Source organism: Arachis ipaensis, chromosome B3 (assembly GCF_059453495.1).
Source record: "Arachis ipaensis isolate K30076 ecotype BB chromosome B3, ASM5945349v1, whole genome shotgun sequence".
Lineage (NCBI taxonomy): Eukaryota > Viridiplantae > Streptophyta > Magnoliopsida > Fabales > Fabaceae > Arachis > Arachis ipaensis.
Genome location: NC_142438.1, coordinates 127,097,570 through 127,117,869, shown reverse-complemented (window position 1 = coordinate 127,117,869; position 20,300 = coordinate 127,097,570). Strand labels below are relative to the sequence as shown.

Sequence of the window (20,300 nt, the reverse complement as noted above, 5' to 3'; positions counted from 1 at the left end):
CAAGATCGTTTAAAGCAACTTGAGAAAGAAGCCCAACACCAGCGAGAAGCAGGAAATGATCTACAAAGAGAGATAAGGCGACGCCGGGAATTGGAGGATAAACTTCTAAAAATCGAAGCCGATCTCAAAGCCAAAACTACTCGATCCACCCCTGAGGACAACTCTCGCAAGGATCAAGATCCATTCACTAGGGAGATCATGAAGACCAAAATCCCAAAAGACTTCAAACTTCCAGATATGACTTTGTACGATGGCACCACAGACCCCAACCATCACCTCAGTAATTTTAGAAGTAGAATGTACCTCACCAATGCCTCAGATGCAATTCGTTGCAAAGCTTTTCCAACAACCCTTACCAAAACTGCCATCAGATGGTTCGACAACCTACCTCCAAAATCTATCTCAAGCTTTGACGACTTAGCCAAAAAGTTCCTGGCCAGATTTTCAATCCAAAAAGATAAGGCTAAGCATGCCCCCAGTCTCTTAGGAATCAAGCAAGGAGATCGGGAAAGCCTTCGCAACTACATGGAAAGATTCAACAAAACATGCCTAGACATACAAAGCCTACCAACAGAGGCCGCTATCATGGGCCTCATCAACGGCCTACGGGAGGGACCTTTTAGCCAATCTATATCAAAGAAATACCCCACATCTCTGGATAAGGTGCAAGAGCGGGCGGAGAAGTACATCAACATGAAAGAAAATTCCCGACTTGGAGAAGCCTCGAGATCCAGTTTCACCTATCGAGATAAAGATAAAGAACCCAAGAGGAAGGAAGATCGAACGGGGGAGAAAATAAAAAAATATCATAATTACACCCATCTTCGGGTGTCTCTTGTGGATATTTACAAAGAAGTCTATAACACAGAAAAGATACCCCCAGCTCGACCACTCAAAGGCAAAAGAGGAGGAAGAAATCGGAACGAATACTGTGAATATCATCGAGTCCGAGGACATTCCACCAACGAATGCTTCGACTTAAAAAACGTCATAGAAAAATTAGTGAGAGAAGGAAAACTAGATCGGTTTCTGGCAACCCGAGATGATGAGCAAAGAAAGAGAAGGAGGGATGAAGATGTCAGACGATCTGAGTGACCACCTTGTACACCAGAAAGACACATCCAAATGATACACGGCGGATTTGTAGGAGGAGGAATCTCCAAGTCATCTCACAAAAGATATCTCAAAGAAGTATATCATGTCGAGGGGAAGGAAGGAGAACCCGACATCCCTGCAATTACGTTCACCAAAGAAGATGCATCCGGTATCATCTCGGGACACGACGATCCCATGGTCATCACCATCATACTAGCAAACGCAAATCTCTACCGCACGCTGATAGACCAAGGGAGCTCCGCCGACATCTTATTTAAAACAGCTTTTGACAAGCTTGGTTTAGAAGAAAAGGAGCTTAGAGCATATCCAAACAGCCTGTTCGGACTGGGAGACACCCCAGTGCAACCACATGGTTACATCTCGCTACACACAACGTTCGGAAGAGGAAACCAATCCCGAACACTCAAAATAGACTACATAGTGGTCGACGTGAGTTCAGCTTACAACGCCTTAATAGGTCGGACAACATTGAATCAACTCGGCGCAATAGTCTCAACTCCACATCTGTGCATGAAATTCCCAACTGCAGAAGGGATAGCTATAATAAAAGTAGATCAAAAGATGGCACGCCGCTGTTATAACGAAAGTCTAAACCTTAGAGGCAGAGGAGAAGAGTTCCATACAATTGAGTTTGGTGGAGCTCAGAGACGAGAAGAACTTCGTCCACAGCCCGAAGGTGAAGTAGAGAAAGTTCAGATCGGAGACACCTCGGACAAAACAACTAATATTGGCACGATCCTAAGAGGGGACGCAAAAGAATTACTAGTACAGTTCTTACGAGATAATGTCGACCTCTTCGCATGGAAAGCCGCAGACATGCCAGGCATAGACCCCAAGCTAATGTGTCACAAGTTGGCGGTCTATCCAGGATCTCGGCCGGTACAGCAGATACGAAGAAAATTTGGGCCAGAACGATCCCAAGCTGTGGAAGAACAGGTACAGGCACTACTGGAGGCAGGATTCATAAGAGAAGTCAAGTACCCACTATGGCTAGTTAACATCGTCTTGGTGAAAAAATCAAATGGGAAGTGGCGAATGTGCACTAACTACACCGATCTCAACAAAGCCTGCCCAAAAGATCCTTATCCACTCCCAAGTATCAACACTCTGGTGCATGCATCATCCGGATATAAATACCTCTCGTTTATGGATGCATATTCCGGATACAATCAAATCCCCATGCATCCACCAGATCAAGAAAAGACCTCGTTTTTAACACCAAAAGCAAATTACTGCTACATCGTGATGCCTTTTGGTCTCAAGAATGCGAGAGCTACTTATCAAAGGCTAATGAATAAAGTCTTCTCAGATCATATCAGAAAAATCATGGAAGTCTACGTGGACGACATGTTAATAAAGACACAAAGTGAAGAGACATTATTGTCCGACCTGGCCCAAGTGTTCGATACTATAAGGAAGCATGACATGCGACTCAATCCTGCAAAATGCACCTTTGCAGTAGAAGCAGGCAAATTCTTAAGTTTTATGCTCACACAAAGAGGAATTGAGGTGAATCCGGATAAATGCCAGGCCATACTCAATATGAAGAGCCCAACTTGCGTCAAAGAAGTGCAACAACTCAACGGGAGATTGGCAGCCTTATCCAGATTCTTAGCAGGATCAGCGATAAGATTTCTCCCCTTCTATGCTACTTTAAGGAAAGGAAAGAAGTTCAAATGGACAAAGGAGTGCGAGCAAGCCTTTCGGGATTTCAAAAGTTTCCTGGGACGACCACCTATCCTAACTCGACCACGAGAGGAAGAACCACTCGTATTATACCTCGCGGTAGGAAGTCGGATAGTAGCCTCAGTACTGGTTTGAGAAGACGACAAAGGGCAACAACCTGTATACTTCGTTAGTAAAGCGCTGCAAGGATTTGAGTTGAACTACCAAAAAATAGAAAAGTTTGCCTATGCTCTCATACTGACATCTCGACGACTTCGCCCGTACTTCCAGGCTCACACCATTAAGGTTCGGACCAACCAACCCATAAAAGGAATATTGTAGAAAACAGATCTAGCAGGCAGAATTTTACAATGGGCAGTCGAGTTATCCGAGTTTGACCTCCAATATGAAGCTCGGACAGCCATTAAATCACAGTACTTAGCCGACTTCATTGCAGAATTCACTGACACCCTGGAAACCCCCACAGAATGGAACCTCTACGTGGACGGTTCCTCGAATAAAACTGGAAGCGGTGCGGGTGTGATAATAGAAAGCAACCAAGGAACCCAAGTGGAGCTTTCCCTCAAATTCGGGTTCCCGACCTCAAACAACCAGGCGGAGTATGAAGCGTTAAGCCTCATCCAGGAAATACTACAGAACCCGTCAGTCTCGGAAGAGGAAAAAGTTCTAGCCATAATAGGTCAGGATCAAGGATGGATGACCCCCATAATCAATTACCTCAAAATAGAAACACTCCCCACAGATGAAAAGGAGGCAAAGAGATTAAAATGGGAGGCACAGTACTACACTATCATAAACAACACCCTATACAAAAGAGGGATTTTAATACCATTATTAAAATGTGTACCGACCTCCAACACAAGGAAAGTTTTAGAGGAAATACACAGTGGCATTTGTGGCAATCATCCCAAAGCACAAGCTCTCACCAAAAAAGTACTCCGGGCGGGGTTTTATTGGCCAACTCTACAAAGGAAAGCTACAAAGTTCGTAAAGACATGTCCACCATGCCAGAAACATGCCAACTTTCACATCGCCCCGCCGGAAGAACTCATCAGCGTAACCTCACCTTGGCCATTTGGAAAATGGGGACTCGATCTTCTCGGACCCTTTCCCCAGGGATTGGGACAAGTTAAATTCCTCATAGTCGGAGTAGACTATTTCACAAAGTGGATCGAGGCAGAGCCCCTAGCCAACGCCACTGCTCAAAGGAGCCGGAAATTCCTATATAGGAACATCGTCACAAGGTTTGGGGTTCCATACTCCATCACTACAGACAATGGCACCCAATTCACAGACACAGGCTTCAAAAAGTTAGTAGCCAACTTGAACATAAAACACCAGTTCACCTTTGTCGAACATCCCCAAGCCAATGGACAAGCCAAAGTGGCCAACAAAGTCATATTAGATGGGCTGAAAGGAGACTGCAAGATGCAAAGGGAGCTTGGGCCGAAGAACTTCCACAAGTCCTATGGGCATATCGAACAACGCCACATTCCACCACAAACGAATCACCATTTCGATTAGCGTACGGAGTGGAGGCAATGATCCCAGTGGAGGTCGAGGAAGGGTCGCTGACGTCGAGATTTTTGCCAGTAAAGAAGTTCATAAAAACAGTCGCGTTGTAGATATAGTCTCTAAACCGACAGAAATCTCTTCGTACAAACGTTTTGGTTGTCACAAGTAACAAACCCCTTTAAAATTGATAACCGAGTATTTAAACCTCGGGTCGTCTTCTCAAGGAACTGTAGGGAAGTATGTTCTTATTATTGGTTATGGAGATTGTAAATTTGGGGTTTTGAGAATAGGGAGCAAGTAATTTAAATTGCAATTAAAATAAATAAATAACTGTAAAATAAACTTTTGGCAAGGTATGAGAAATTGAAAGTCCTAACCCAGTTATCCTTATCAACAATAATGAAAATTGACTCTTGATTCCACTTAGTTAACCTTTACTAGAGCAAGGGAAGGTCAAGTGACTAATTAGTTTGATCTTCAAATCCTAGTTAATCCCTAAGGAAAGATTTGGATTATCGAAGTTCAGTTCAATTAGCAAAGATAACAATTATCACTTATGTTGAGTTAAGATAACTCCTGAGTTACTAATTTCTTAACCAAAGCCAAGAATGTAGAAAGCTAAATTAAAATCATAAATATCTGGAATACCTCAAATAAAATACATTCAAAGCAGTAAAATCTAACATGGAAAAGTTCATAAGCCAATTGGGCAACATAAATCAAATACAAATAAAAGCATTAGAGTCAATAAAAATAGAAGCGAAAGTAAATAGAAAGGGACATTGAACCTGGGATCGAGAGTCACTCCTAAAACTAAGAGAAGTCCTAAATCCTAATCCTAAGAGAGAGAGAGGAGAGAACCTCTCTCTCTAAAACTACATCTAAAACATGAAAAGTGAATTATGAGAGCCTCCCTATGAATGGATGCATTCCCCCACTTTATAGACTCTAATCTGTGTTTTCTGGGCCGCAAACTGGGTCGAAAACAGCCCAGAATTCGCTGGTCTCGAATTCAATCACGCTGGATTTCCGTCACTGCGACGCAGCCGCATGGAGCACGCGGTCGCATTGCCTAGCGTTAGAGAAACTATGGCATATTATATATCAAATCGAAGCCCCGGACGTTAGCTTTCCAACGCAACTGAAACTGCGTCATTTGGACCTCTATAGCTAAAGTTATAGCCGTTTGAGTGCGAAGAGGTCAGGCTGGACAGCTTAGCAATTTCTCCAACTTCTTGTATTCCTTCCACTTTTGCATGCTTCCTTTTCATCCTCTGAGCCATTCCTGCCCTGTAATCTCTGAAATCACTTAACACACATATCAAGGCATCTAATGGTAATAAGAGAGGATTAATAATAAGCAAATATAAGATCAAAGAAGCATGTTTTCAATCAAAACACATAATTAGGAAGGAAATATAAAACCATGCAAATAGTATGAATAAGTGGGTAAAGAGTTAATAAAAATCACTCAATTAAGTACAAGATAAACCATAAAATAGTGGTTTATCAGTCGCCTAGAGTAGTCCACTACAATGAAGAAGCCAACTCTCAACTTCAAAGAGAAGAGCTCGACCTACTTCCGGAAATCCAAGAAAGAGCTCGGATCAGGGAAGAAGCGCTAAAGCGCCGAATGGCTTCGAGATATAATCAAAAAGTAGTGCCAAGAAGTTTCACTGAAAATGATCTCATCCTAGTCCGAAATAATATCGGAACAACTCGACCTGGAGAAGGAAAGCTGGCGGCAAACTGGAAAGGACCCTACCGAGTCATAAAAGTACTTGGGAAGGGCTACTACAGATTATCCGAACTCGACGGGCGAGAGTTCCCCAGATCGTGGCACGGATGCAACTTAAGAAGGTACTATAGTTAGAAATAAAGGATACCAGCATGAGATGCACTCTTTTTCCTGAAAAGGTTTTTTAATGAGGCACTGATGAGCGGATAATTTATATGCTTTTCGGCATTGTTTTTAGTATATTTTTAGTAGGATCTAGTTACTTTTAGGGATGTTTTCATTAGTTTTTATGTTAAATTCACATTTCTGGACTTTACTATGATTTTGTGTATTTTTCTGTGATTTCAGGTATTTTCTGGCTGAAATTGAGGGACTTGAGCAAAAATTAGATTCAGAGTTAGAAGAAGGACTGATGATGCTGTTGGATTTTGACCTCCCTGCACTCAAAGTGGATTTTCTGGAGCTACAGAACTCGAAATGGCGCGCTTCCAATTGCGTTGAAAAGTAGACATCTAGGGCTTTCCAGAAATGTATAATAGTCCATACTTTGCCCAAGTTTAGATGATGAAAACTGGCGTTCAACGCCAGCTCTCTGCCTAATTCTGGAGTTCAGCGCCAGAAAGGGATCAAAAACCAGAGTTGAACGCCAGAAATGGATCAAAACCTGGCGTTCAACTCTACAAATGGCCTCTGCACGTGGGAAGTTAAAGCTCAGCCCAAGCACACACCAAGTGGGCCCCGGAAGTGGATTTATGCATCAATTACTTACTTCTGTAAACCCTAGTGACTAGTTTATTATAAATAGAACTTTTTATCATTGTATTCACAGTCTTGGTTACTCCGGTTCCCCTCTGGGGCCGAGACCAATGAACTCTATTCACTTATGTATTTTCAACGGTAGAGTTTCTACACTCCATAGATTAAGGTGTGGAGCTCTGCTGTTCCTCAAAGATTAATGCAAAGTACTACTGTTTTCTATTCAATTCTTCTTATTTCGCTTCTAAGATATTCATTCGCACTTCAACCTGAATGTGATGAACATGACAATCATCATCATTCCCTATGAACGCGTGCCTGACAACCACTCCCGTTCTACATTAGATTGAATGAGTATCTCTTAGATCTCTTAATCGGAATCTTCGTGGTATAAGCTAGAATGATGGCGGCATTCAAGAGAATCCGAAAGGTCTAAACCTTGTCTGTGGTATTCCGAGTAGGATTCAATGATTGAATGACTGTGACGAGCTTCAAACTCGCGATTGCCGGGCGTAGTGACAGACGCAAAAGGATAGTAAATCCTATTCCAGCATGATCGAGAACCGACAGATGAATAGCCGTGCCGTGACAGGGTGCGTTGACCATTTTCACTGAGAGGATAGGATGAAACCATTGACAAGGGTGATGCCTCCAGACGATTAGCCGTGCCGTGACAGGGCATTTGGATCATTTTCCCGAGAGAAGACCGAAAGTAGCCATTGACAATGGTGATGTATCACATAAAGCCAGCCATGGAAAGGAGTAAGACTGATTGGATGAAGATAGCAGGAAAGCAGAGGTTCAGAGGAACGAAAACATCTCTATTCGCTTATCTGAAATTCTCACCAATGATTTACATAAGTACTTCTATCCTTATTTTATTAATTATTTTCGAAAACCCCATTACTATTTTATATCCGCCTGACTGAGATTTACAAGGTGACCATAGCTTGCTTCATACCAACAATCTCCGTGGGATTCGACCCTTACTCACGTAAGGTATTACTTGGACGACCCAGTGCACTTGCTAGTTAGTTGTGCGAAGTTGTGAACCATGGTATTGGCATCATGTTTTTGGCGCCATTACCAGGGAAAGAAAGAGCGATGAATTTTACACAATTAAAGTGTAATCACAATTTCTGCGCACCAAGTTTTTGGCGCCGTTGCCGGGGATTGTTCGAGTTTAGACAACTGACGGTTCATCCTGTTGCTCAGATTAGGTAATTTTCTTTTTGTTTTCTTTTCAAAAATCTTTCAAAATTTTCTCCTTTGTTTTCGAAAAAAAAAGTTTTCAAAAATATAATAAAAATAATGTTTTCAAAAATAAATTATTCTATGACTTCAAAACTTTCAAGAATGAATTCTAGAGTTTCATGGTAACATGTTGAATTCTATCTGGCTGAAAAGCCATACCCAAACTCCTTTGGGATTGGTCTTCAACTAATCACCTCAATGGATGTAAATCCATTCTAAAGCTTGAATGGCTATTAAGCCATGTCTGACCCTTTAATTGGAGCTTTAGACTAAAGAGCACAAGATTCCTGGAATTCATATTAAAGATTTTGAAATCCTTATTTTTGTTTTTCAATTAATTTTCGAAAAAAAATACAAAAAAATTAGAAAATCATAAAAATCAAAAATATTTTTTGTGTTTCTTGTTTGAGTCTTGAGTCATGTTATAAGTTTGGTGTCAATTGCATGTGCATCTTGCATTTTTCGAAAATTCTCATGCATTCATAGTGTTCTTCATGATCTTCAAGTTGTTCTTGGTAAGTCTTCTTGTTTGATCTTTGCATTTGCATGTTTTGTGTCTTTTCTTGTTTTTCATATGCATTCTTGGATCCTTAGTGTCTAAGCATTAAAGAATCCTAAGTTTGGTGTCTTGCATGTTTTCTTTGCATTAAAAATTTTTCAAAAATGTGTTCTTGATGTTCATCATGATCTTCATAGTGTTCTTGGTGTTCATCTTGACATTCATAGCATTCTTGCATGCATTCATTGTTTTGATCCATAACTTTCATGCATTGCATCATTTTTCTTGTTTTTCTCTCTCATCATAAAAATTCAAAAATTCAAAAATCCAAAAAAATATCTTTCCCTTTTTCTCTCTCAAAATTTCGAAAATTAGATTTGACTTTTTCAAAAATTTTTAAAATCTAGTTGCTTTTATGAGTCAAATCAAATTTTCAATTTAAAAATCTTATCTTTTTCAAAATCTTTTTCAAAAATCAAATATTTTTCATTTTTCTTAGTTATTTTCGAAAACTATAAAAATATTTTTCAAAAATCTTTTTCTTATTTTTATATCAAATTTTCGAAAATAACAATAACAATTAATGTTTTGATTCAAAAATTTCAAGCTTGTTGCTTGCTTGTTAAGAAAGATTCAAACTTTAAGTTCTAGAATCATATCTTGTGATCTCTTGTGAATCAAGTCATTAATTGTGATTTTAAAAATCAAATCTTTTTCAAAACTAATTTCAATCATATCTTTTCAAAAATATCTTCTTATCTTATCTTTTTCAAAAATTTGATTTTCAAAATATCTTTTCTAACTTCCTAACTTCTTATCTTTTCAAAATTTGTTTCAACTAACTAACTAACTTTTTGTTTGTTTCCTATCTTTTTCAAAACCACCTAACTAACTCTCTCTCTCTAATTTTCGAAAATATCTTCCCTCTTTTTTCAAAATTTCTTTTTAATTAACTAATTATTTTAAATTTTTATTTTAATTTTTGAAAATTACTAACCTTATTCAAAAACTATTTTCGAAAATCACTAACTCTTTTTTTCAAAAATAATTTTCGAAAATTCTCTTCTCTCTCATCTCCTTCTATTTGTTTATTCATCTACAATCATCTCTCCCTCACTCACAAAAAAAAAAGAGAGGATCTCTATTATTATTATTTTTCTGTGCCCTCTTCTTTGTCATATGAGCAGGAGCAAGGACAAGAATATTCTTGTTGAAGCAGATCCAGAACCTGAAAGGACTCTGAAGAGGAAACTAAGAGAAGCTGAATTACAACAAACCAGTAAGCACCTGTCAGAAATTATCAAACAGGAAAAGAAGATGGCAGCTGAAAATAATAATAATGCAAGGAGAATGCTTGGTGACTTTACTGCACCTAATTCCAATTTACATGGAAGAAGCATCTCCATTCCTGCCATTGGAGCAAACAATTTTGAGCTGAAACCTCAGCTAGTTTCTCTGATGTAGCAGAACTGCAAGTTTCATGGACTTCCATCTGAAGATCCTTTTCAGTTCTTAACTGAATTCTTGCAGATCTGTGATACTGTTAAGACTAATGGAGTAGATCCTGAAGTCTACAGGCTCATGCTTTTCCCTTTTTCTGTATGAGATAGAGCTAGAATATGGTTAGACTCTCAACCCAAAGACAGCCTGAACTCTTGGGATAAGCTGGTCATGGCTTTCTTAGTCAAGTTCTTTCCTCCTTAAAAGCTGAGCAAGCTTAGAGTGGATGTTCAAACCTTCAGACAGAAAGAAGGTGAATCCCTCTATGAAGCTTGGGAAAGATACAAACAGTTGACCAAAATGTGTCCTTCTGACATGCTTTCAGAATAGACCATCCTGGATATATTCTATGATGGTCTGTCTGAGTTATCTAAGATGTCATTGGATACCTCTGCAGGTGGATCCATTCACCTAAAGAAAACGCCTGCAGAAGCTCAAAAACTCATTGACATGGTTGCAAATAACCAGTTCATGTACACTTCTGAAAGGAATCCTGTGAATAATGGGACGCCTATGAAGAAGGGAGTTCTTGAAGTTGATACTCTGAATGCCATATTGGCTCAGAATAAAATATTGACTCAGAGTCTGAATGGAATCCAAGCTGCATCCAACAGTACTCAAGAGGCTTCTTATGAAGAAGAAGCTTATGATCCTGAGAACCCTGCAATAGCAGAGGTAAATTACTTAGGTGAACCTTATGGAAACACCTATAACTCATCATGGAGAAATCATCCAAATTTCTCATGGAAGGATCAAAAGCCTCAACAAGGCTTTAATAATGGTGGAAGAAACAGGTTTAACAATAATAAACCTTTTCCATCATCCACTCAGCAACAGACAGAGAATTCTGAACGAAATACTTCTAATTTAGCAAACTTAGTCTCTGATCTATCTAAGGCCACTATAAGTTTCATGAATGAAACAAGGTCTTCCATTAGAAATTTGGAAGTACAAGTGGGCCAGCTGAGTAAAAGGATCATTGAAATCCCTCCTAGTACTCTCCCAAGCAATACAGAAGAGAATCCAAAAGGAGAGTACAAGGCCATTGACATAAGCACCATGGCCGAACCTGTAAGGGAAGGAGAGGACGTGAATCCCAAGGAGGAAGACCTCCTGGGACGTCCAGTGGTCAATAAGGAGCTTCCCTCTGAGGAACCAAAGGACTCTGAGGCTCATCTAGAGACCATAGAGATTCCATTGAACCTCCTTATGCCCTTCATGAGCTCTGATGAGTACTCCTCTTCTGAAGAGAATGAGGATATTACTGAAGAGCAAACTGCCAAATTTCTTGGTGCAATCATGAAGCTGAATGCCAAATTATTTAGTATTGATACTTGGGAAGTTGAACCTCCCTTGTTCATCAATGAACTAAGTGATCTGGATCAACTGACATTGCCTTAGAAGAGACAGGATCCTGGAAAGTTCATAATACCCTGTACCATAGGCACCATGATCTTTAAGGCTCTGTGTGACCTTGGTTCAGGAATAAACCTCATGCCCCTCTCTGTAATAGAGAAACTGGGAATCTATGGGGTGCAAGCTGCTAAAATCTCATTAGAGATGGCAGACAATTCAAGGAAACAGGCTTATGGACAAGTAGAGGACGTGTTAGTAAAGGTTGAAGACCTTTACATCCCTGCTGATTTCATAGTCCTGGATACTGGAAAGGAAGAGGATGAATCCATCATCCTAGGAAGACCTTTCCTGGCCACAGCAAGAGCTGTGATTGATGTTGACAGAGGTGAACTAGTCCTTTAATGGAATGAGGACTTCCTTGTGTTTAAAACTCAAGGATCTCCCTCTGCAACCATGGAGAGGAAGCATGAAAAGCTTCTCTCAAAGCAGAGTCAACCCAAGCCCCCACAGTCAAACTCTAAGTTTGGTGTTGAACTCCCATATCCAAACTCTAAGTTTGGTGTTAGAGAGTCTCAACAATGCTCTGAACATCTGTGAGGCTCCATGAGAGCCCACTGTCAAGCTATTGACATTAAAGAAGCGCTTGTTGGGAGGCAACCCAATTTTTATTTATCTAACTATATTTTTCTTAGTTATATGTCTTTATAGGTTCATGATCATGTGGAGTCACAAAATAAACAAAAAAATTAAAAACGGAATCAAAAACAGCAGAAGAAAAATCACACCCTGGAGGAAGCACCTGTCTGGCGTTCAACGCCAGAACAGAGCATGGTTCTGGCGCTGAATGCCCAAAAAGGGCAGCATCCTGGCGCTGAACGCCCAGAACAAGCATGGTTCTGGTGTTCAACGCCAGAAATGGCAACAAATGGGCGTTGAACGCCCAAAATGGGCACCAACCTGGCGCTGAACGCCCAGAGTTGTGTGCAAGGGCATTTTGCATGCCTAAATTGGTGCAGGGATGTAAATGCCTTGACACCTCAAGATCTGTGGACCCCACAGGATCCCCACCTACCTCTACTCACTCTCTTCTCTCTTCTCAATCATCCTCTATTCCCAATAAACACTCTTCCCTATTAACCCTTTACCACTCACATCCATACACCCACTTACCTTCAAAATTCAACATCTCTTTCCCACCCAATCCCACCCATATGGCCGAATACACACCTCCCTCCATCTCCTCCATATCTTCTTCTTCTTCTTCTATTCCTTCTTCTTTTGCTCGAGGGCGAGCAACATTCTAAGTTTGGTGTGGTAAAAGCATAGCTTTTTTGATTTTTCCATAACCATTGATGGCACCTAAGGCCAGAGAAACCTCTAGAAAGAGGAAAGGGAAGACAAAAGCTTCCATCAAGGGTCTATAGCTCAGTGGTAGAACATTTGATTGCAAATCAAGAGATCCTGAGATACCTCAGGGGATACATTTTCTTCCACACAATTATTGGAAGCAACTAAGGGTGGAACATCAAGAGCACTCCATCATCCTTCATGAAATAAGAGAAGATCAAAAAGCAATGAGGGAGGAGCAACAAAGACAAGGAAGAGACATAGAAGAGCTCAAGGACATCATTGGTTCCTCAAGAAGGAAACGCCACCATCACTAAGGTGGATTCATTCCTTGTTCTTATTTCCTCTGCTTTTCGTTTTCTATGTTATGTGCTTATCTATGTTTGTGTCTTCATTACATGATCATTAGTAGTTAGTAACTATGTCTTAAAGTTATGAATGTCCTATGAATCCATCACCTCTCTTAAATGAAAAATGCTTTCATTCAAAAGAACAAGAAGTACATGAGTTTCGAATTTATCCTTGAACTTAGTTTAATTATATTGATGTGGTGACAATGCTTCTTGTTTTCTGAATGAATGCTTGAACAGTGCATATGTCTTTTGAAGTTGTTGTTTAAGAATGTTAAATATGTTGGCTCTTGAAAGAATAATGACTAGGAGACATGTTATTTGATAATCTGAAAAATCATAAAAATGATTCTTGAAGCAAGAAAAAGCAGCAAAGAACAAAGCTTGCAAAATATATATATAGGCGAAAAAAAATATAGAAAGAAAAAGAAAAGGCAAGCAGAAAAAGCCAAAAGCTCTTAAAACCAAGAGGCAAGAGCAAAAAGCCAATAACCCTTAAAACCAAAAGGCAAGGGTAAATAAAAAGGATCCCAAGGCTTTGAGCATCAGTGGATAGGAGGACCTAAAGGAATAAAATCCTGGTCTAAGCGGCTAAACCAAGCTGTCCCTAACCATGTGCTTGTGGCGTGAAGGTGTCAAGTGAAAACTTGAGACTAAGCGGTTAAAGTCAAGGTCCAAAGCAAAAGAAGAGTGTGCTTAAGAACCCTGGACACCTCTAATTGGGGACTTTAGCAAAGCTGAGTCACAATCTGAGAAGGTTCACCCAATTATGTGTCTGTGGCATTTATGTATCCGGTGGTAATACTGGAAAACAAAGTGCTTAGGGCCACGGCCAAGACTCATAAAATAGTTGTGTTCAAGAATCATCATACTGAACTAGGAGAGTCAATAACACTATCTAAACTCTGAGTTCCTATAGATGCCAATCATTCTGAACTTCAATGGATAAAGTGAGATGCCAAAACTATTCAAGAGGCAAAAAGCTATAAGTCCCGCTCATCTGATTGAAGCTATGTTTCATTGATAGTTTGGAATTTATAGTATATTCTCTTCTTTTTATCCTATTTGATTTTCAGTTGCTTGGGGACAAGCAACAATTTAAGTTTGGTGTTGTGATGAGCGGATAATTTATACGCTTTTCGGCATTGTTTTTAGTATGTTTTTAGTAGGATCTAGTCACTTTTAGGGATGTTTTCATTAGTTTTTATGTTAAATTCACATTTCTAGACTTTACTATGATTTTGTGTGTTTTTCTGTGATTTCAGGTATTTTCTGGCTGAAATTGAGGGACTTGAGCAAAAATCAGATTCAGAGGTTGAAGAAGGACTGATGATGCTGTTGGATTCTGACCTCCCTGCACTCAAAGTAAATTTTCTAGAGCTACAGAACTCGAAATGGCTCGCTTCCAATTGCGTTGGAAAGTAGACATCCAGAGCTTTCCAGAAATGTATAATATTCCATACTTTGCCCAAGTTTAGACGACGCAAACTGGCGTTCAACGCCAGCTCTCTGCCTAATTCTGGAGTTCAGCGCCAGAAAGGGATCAAAAACCAGAGTTGAACGCCAGAAATGGATCAAAATCTGGCGTTCAACTCCACAAATGGCCTCTGCACGTGGGAAGTTAAAGCTCAGCCCAAGCACACACCAAGTGGGCCCCGGAAGTGGATTTATGCATCAATTACTTACTTCTGTAAACCCTAGTGACTAGTTTATTATAAATAGAACTTTTTATCATTGTATTCACAGTCTTGGTTACTCCGGTTCCCCTCTGGGGCCGAGATCAATGAACTCTATTCACTTATGTATTTTCAACGGTAGAGTTTCTACGCTCCATAGATTAAGGTGTGGAGCTCTGCTGTTCCTCAAAGATTAATGCAAAGTACTACTGTTTTCTATTCAATTCTTCTTATTTCGCTTCTAAGATATTCATTCGCACTTCAACCTGAATGTGATGAACGTGACAATCATCATCATTCCCTATGAACGCGTGCCTGACAACCACTCCCGTTCTACATTAGATTGAATGAGTATCTCTTAGATCTCTTAATCGGAATCTTCGTGGTATAAGCTAGAATGATGGTGGCATTCAAGAGAATCCGGAAGGTCTAAACCTTGTCTGTGGTATTCCGAGTAGGATTCAATGATTGAATGACTGTGACGAGCTTCAAACTCGCGATTGCCGGGCGTAGTGACAGACACAAAAGGATAGTAAATCCTATTCCAGCATGATCGAGAACCAACAGATGAATAGCCGTGCCGTGACAGGGTGCGTTGACCATTTTCACTGAGAGGATAGGATGAAACCATTGACAAGGGTGATGCCTCCAGACGATTAGCCGTGCCGTGACAGGGCATTTGGATCATTTTCCCGAGAGAAGACCGAAAGTAGCCATTGACAGTGGTGATGTATCACATAAAGCCAGCCATGGAAAGGAGTAAGACTGATTGGATGAAGATAGCAGGAAAGCAGAGGTTCAGAGGAACGAAAGCATCTCTATTCGCTTATCTGAAATTCTCACCAATGATTTACATAAGTACTTCTATCCTTATTTTATTAATTATTTTCGAAAACCCCATTACTATTTTATATCCGCCTGACTGAGATTTACAAGGTGACCATAGCTTGCTTCATACCAACAATCTCTGTGGGATTCGACCCTTACTCACATAAGGTATTACTTGGACGACCCAGTGCACTTGCTGGTTAGTTGTGCGAAGTTGTGAACCATGGTATTGGCATCATGTTTTTGGCGCCATTACCAGGGAAAGAAAGAGCAATGAATTTTACATAATTAAAGTGTAATCACAATTTCTGCGCACCAGGCACCATGTTGAGATCCAGAAATTATCCAATTCAAAAGGATAAAAACCCATATGTACATATTTTCATTGTCTTTTAAATAAAGTATATTAGATGATTCTACAAGTTTTTAAGACGCGTTAATCTGAAACATTCATCGTCCGATTATAAAGCAACAGATTGGCAAAAAGTGAAAAACAAATTCACTGTCCAATCACGATAAAGACCAAGAGAGATGAAAACCAAATTCATCTAAAGGTCGACTAAACGAGGATTTAATCCACTTTCTACAAATCGGCAAAGATGAATACAGAATAATGCAAGAAGTTATCGAAAGTGATCCGGAGAAAGGACCTGACGAGGTCTTAATGGATTGCTAAAAAATAACTTAAAGACTGGTCGACATTAAAAAAGTCAGACCAAGTCAACCCAAGTTATCAGCAAATCCCTGGAAAGAGGTCTGGCCAACCCTATAAAAGAGGAATTGCTATAACTTAGAAGAGATCAACATGACGAAGTCGGTCTCCTACGAAAAACAAGTTATAAAAGTAATCCCTGAAAGACGCCTGACAAGGGTCCAAGAAAGAGGATTACAAAATAACTTAGAAGAGATCGACACCTATGAAAAACAAGTTATAAAAGTAATCCCAGAAAGAGACCTGACAAAGGTCCAAGAAAGAGGATTACAAAATAACTTAGAAGAGATCGACATGACGAAGTCGGTCTCCTACAAAAAACAAGTTATAAAAGTAATCCCTGAAAGAGGCCTGACAAAGGTCCAAGAAAGAGGATTACGAAATAACTTAGCAGAGATCGACATGACGAAGTCGGTCTCCTACAAAAAATAAGTTATAAAAGTAATCCCTGAAAGAGACCTAACCAAGGTCCAAGAAAGAGGATTACAAAAATTACTTGGAAAAGGATGACGTAAAGAAGTTGGTCTCCCACAAACAAGTTATAAAGGTAGTCCCTGAAAGAGACCTGACAAAGGTCCAAAAAAGAGGACTACAAAAATAACTGGAAAGAGGACCAACATAAAGAAATCGGTTATGGATTGCTAAAAATAAATACAAGTAAGATTGAGAAAATCAAAATGACAGTTGGATCCACACATCCACAACCTCAAAGGATCCAAGCTACAAGCAATAAGTACAAAGCAATCCAAAGAGGCCGAGTAGCAAGGCTCCAGCATTCTCAAAACCCAGAAAGGTGCCAAGACAAGTACAAACAAGCATGATATAAAATACAATATTATAACAAGCTTCAGGGTCAGGCCCAAAAGCTTGAAAGTTACTTGTTGTTTTTTCAAAATAAAAAGTTGCTAAACAAGCAACTAGAAGGAGTATCAACAGTCAGCAAAATATTCAAACTACAAAATAAAGAGTTTAAAATCCCACAAGCCGAGCTATCTGCACAAACATCCAAGAAAAATCAGCTAAGATCGGGAGCCTTCTCGGTAGCATCAGTACGGGGAAAAGAAGGGCGAGTCTGAAGAGGCACAGCATCCACGGTACCATCATCCCGATTCAAGATCTGACAATCCGGATTAGAAACGGAATGACCGACCTCAACTAAAGGAACTGTACAAGTTGACATTTTGGCAGAAGGCACAGGGGGAGGTTCGACATCGTCATCATCCTGGTCATCAGGGACAATCTTACCATCCCTCACAACATTGTCCAGGCTAAAAAGAGTAAGGTCGGCCTCAGGAGCAATAATTCGAACCTGCTCCTTCAGGTTCTCGTAAGCAGCATTCACACTGCCAACTAGATGATCCTGGAGCTCGGAGTAATCAGCTCGGGCATTTTCCAACTCCTCCTTCAAACGCATTCCCTCCCGATAGAATGTGACGTAGCTGTATTTATGCCTCAATGCCGTGTCCTCGGCCAATCGCACAGAAGCCGCCAGAGCAAGAGAACTCGCCTTCTCATTCTTCAGATCCTTCTCCAGTTTGGCCACCTTCACCTCAAGCTCCTCCTTCAAGCCCTTCATCCGATCGAACTCCTGTTTTGCCTCCTCCATAAAAGCTTTGGTGGCATGGAGGGAAAGATTTTGAGCAGTTCGGTACAGGGCAGCTCCCATATGTGCCATTTTCACACTACTCCGAGTTATAAAATCCAAATGATGAAGGAGTGATACATCATCCATAGGGAGGACACCGTAGGGACCGATCTGCTGATCTACGAACTCGACCGCGTCAAAATCAGGGGCATCAAGGTTGAAAGGCTCGATTGTTTTTTGCTTCTTGTTGGGAGGAGCACCAGAAGTAGCAGTGGAAGACTGTGGAGGGTCGGCCAGGCGAACCCGAGGAGTGGGAATCACCTTCCTCGGCCCAGGAGAACTCGGCACGGGCGGCTTCACCTGAACTTGAGAAGATCCATCTCCCGTCGCCTTGGCCGAGATATTTTGAGCAGCAGCAACCTTCTTGGCCTTTTTGAAGGCCTTCATGGAATCATTGTTTTTCGACATCTCTGAAAATACAGAACCAACCACTGTAAAAGGTCACAATCATAAAAAGAGGAAGCAAACTAAGAAACAAGTACAGAAATAAGTCAGATAGTACCCAAAACAGTTCGAACCAGGGACGGGTCATTCAAAAACCTTTTTGTATCAAGATGGGGTGGTTCCCCCCATAAATCTTCAAGAACAATAACAAAAGCCCGCTCAACCTCGTCAAGCATCTCCCATGTATAACGAGACACTCTCACATCCTTCTGCCACTCTAGAGGGAAAGCAGGCTCGTCATTCTCATCAAGAAAAAAGGGGCGGACCCCCTCAACAGCACGGACTCTAAAGAAATAATTCTTAAAGCCCTTAAAAGACTCATCGTACATGGCAAAAAATTTATGACCCTGGGCAGACCTGAAAGAAACCCAGGAAGCTTTCTTTTTGGAAGAGGCACCAGGCTTGGCAGAAACAAAAAGATAAAGGAAAAGAGTTTGAGAAGGTGTTACGCCTAACTCTTGGCAAAGCAGCTGAAAGATCTTGATAAAACCCCAGGAATTTGAATGAAACTGGGATGGGGCAATATTACACGACCACAACAAGTCGGTCTCGAAAGCAGTAAATGGAAAAGTAATGTCCAACTGACTGAAGAAATATTCATAGGCATAGAAAAAAGGACGCTCCCCCCCGACCGAAGTAGGAAAACAAACCCTCTTATCAGAGTCGGGCGCTACAAGCTCATAATCCCTCTCCCGGGCACTACTACCACAAATCCTATGACGTTTCCTCAGCTCTACACAAAAATCAGCATCCACCACAGAGACACACATTAAGACAAGGGAGTCCAGCCAATCAGACATCCCCTCGAAAACTTTAGAAGATATCTCTACAATGTTATTGCGAGAAGACATGAGGCCAACTAATCCTACAATAAGAAAAGAAGATTGGATTACTAAGAAACATCTTGGACGAGGGGCATAACAACTCGACTAATATGATACAGAAGAACAAAACAGAAAAGGAAAACCCCAAGACTCAAGCCAAAGTCCTGGGGCATCCTTTGGAGGCAGTAACAAAGCAAGGTTTCAGGAAAAATCTACGGCTTACGTCCCGGCATCTCTCAAACAAGAAAAGAAGATTTTAAATAACAAACATTTTGAAAAAGAAAGTCAAAACACAAAAAGCCATCAAAGCCACTATCTTTTTACAGTCTATCAGCAAAAAGCATCGCCAACATCAAACATGCCAAGCGAAAATCGTCAAAGGCACAACCTTTTTTCAGAATCAAGCAAAACCGTCATCAAAAGCACAAACAGAAACGGCGATAAAAGCCCTAAAAGCATCAAACAACATAAAAGGCGAAAAGGTTCATGCAAAAAGGCAAAGAAACTCCCAGAACACACATTACAACAGCAATCAGGCACAGCAAAAGCAGAAAGATCCAAACTTTCTCCAAGCAAAATCAAAACCTTCTCAAAATCAGACATGAAAAAATGATACAGAAAAGAGAAAGGAAGAAAAATCAAACCTGGAGAAATATGAGAAAACCTCAAAAGAAAGCTGAAGAGCAGAAGCGGCAGGCGAAAGAGCCACCCCTCAAACGGAAAAACTAGCCAAAAGTAGGAAACGGAAGATGAAATCCAGAATCACCCCTCTTCCACGGAAAGCAGTAGCAAGCAGGCGTCGCAAAGAGAAACTATGAACTCTAGGCGAAAAACAGAAAAAAAGAAAAATAAGGGAGGTTACGAAGAAGAGAAACCGTTTCTAAATTGCAAAATTCAAAATAAAGCCAAGGGAAATGGGGCAATCAATACCAATTAATGAAAGTATTAAAAACCCTCGCATGTTCCCAAGGACAAAGCGCTTATATAAAAGCGCGCGCTTTTAGAGGAAAACGTTCCACATTCAAAAAGGTTCTACAAAGAAAGGAATCGACTA

At 40.5% G+C, this 20,300-nt stretch overlaps 1 non-coding gene and 1 pseudogene across 1 annotated transcript; one reads left to right on the top strand and one right to left on the bottom strand.

The window, feature by feature from the left end:
- Window positions 1–198: 198 nt before the first annotated feature.
- LOC148572392 (uncharacterized) lies at window positions 199–19,975 on the top strand (annotated as a pseudogene).
- Window positions 10,278–10,385, bottom strand: LOC148572393 (small nucleolar RNA R71). Its single transcript, XR_015908723.1, has one exon. It is a non-coding gene; the product is annotated as a small nucleolar RNA R71 (small nucleolar RNA).
- Window positions 19,976–20,300: the final 325 nt, after the last annotated feature.